Below are 1,602 nucleotides of genomic sequence, written 5' to 3' on the forward strand. Positions count from 1 at the left end.
ACTCAAAATAGTTTTTATTCGCTGTCCTTACCCTCTCTAAATAACTTGCACATGTCAAAACAGTTGTAAAAACACAAACCACAAAACCGTCAGGCTTTTTCTTTGTTTGTAAACTTTTGGCAGCGTCAACTTTAAATTTGACGCTTAAAACGGACTAGTTTCTGTCCACAGCCAAGGCTGTTATCACACAACAATTGCTATATATATATGACAGCTAAGATTGTATTTGTTACATATAAACAGTGTTGACCCCGAGTTTGACAACCGCAAACACAAAATAATAGCAACATCTTAAAGTATGTGTATGTCCCCTGATATGGACCATCTTGACTAAATGTAAAAAGCTAAAGGCTGGTTTCATTCATTCTTTTCCCCCGAAATCGGCGTATGCTGCCTAAATGGCGGGGTAAAAACGGTCATACACGTACAAATCCACTCGTGCAAAAATATGAGTAAACGTGGGAGTTTCAGCACATGAACGTAGAAGAAGAAGAAGAAGAAGAAGAAGAAGAAGAAGAATTAATTCATTAAGAAACTTGCTGAAAATAACCTGTAACAAGCCCACGAGCTTTCAAAATTGTTTAACAAATACACTCTTCAAAAAAAGTTAAAGGTCACTTTTTTACAAGCACGCCACACAAAACAGACAAGATCGAATTCTTTCATTTTTGAGTCACTTGAGAAAAAGTGACTCTATGTAATCGGTCAGTGTTAGTCTGTCCGGCCGGCCGTCCGGCCGGCCGTCCGGCCGGCCGTCCGTAGACACCACCTTAACGTTGGACTTTTCTCGGAAACTATCAAAGCGATCCGGCTCATATTTTGTTTAGTCGTGACCTCCAATGACCTCTACACTTTAACGATGGTTTCGTTGACCTTTGACCTTTTTCAAGGTCACAGGTCAGCGTCAAAGGAAAAATTAGACATTTTATATCTTTGACAAAGTTCATCGGATGTGATTGAAACTTTGTAGGATTATTCTTTACATCAAAGTATTTACATCTGTAGCCTTTTACGAACGTTATCAGAAAAACAAGGGAGATAACTAGCCTTTTCTGTTCGGCAACACACAACTTAACGTTGGGCTTTTCTCGGAAACTATAAAAGTGACCGGGCTCAAATTTTATGTGAACGTGACTCCCAGTGACCTCTACACTTTGACGTCTGCTTTGGTGACCTTTGACCTTTTTCAAGGTCACAGGTATGTCTTGAAGGAAAAAAATTGAAATATCATATCTCTGAAACTATTCATCGGATTTGATTCAAACTTTATAGGATTATTCTTTACATCAAATTATTTACATCTGTATTGTGTTGTGAATAGCAATTTCTTCCTGTCCATCTGATGCCTCATATAATATTCAGAACTGCGAAAGTGACTCGATCGAGCGTTTGCTCTTCTTGTTTAAAAATTATATAATTGAACAACCAAGGAGTAATGACAAACAAAGCAAAGATCGAACGCGGCAGCGACAATTTAACTAGAGTGTGTCAAACGTGACAACCCTCGAAAATGGAATTCACAACAATGTGAATCAGTGTCAATAACGCGTGTGCTCTCCGTTGTGTGCCAGGCATTCAACACATCGTTGGTGCATGGAGTGG

The sequence above is a fragment of the Littorina saxatilis genome, linkage group LG2, assembly GCF_037325665.1.
Source record: "Littorina saxatilis isolate snail1 linkage group LG2, US_GU_Lsax_2.0, whole genome shotgun sequence".
NCBI classification, from domain to species: domain Eukaryota; kingdom Metazoa; phylum Mollusca; class Gastropoda; order Littorinimorpha; family Littorinidae; genus Littorina; species Littorina saxatilis.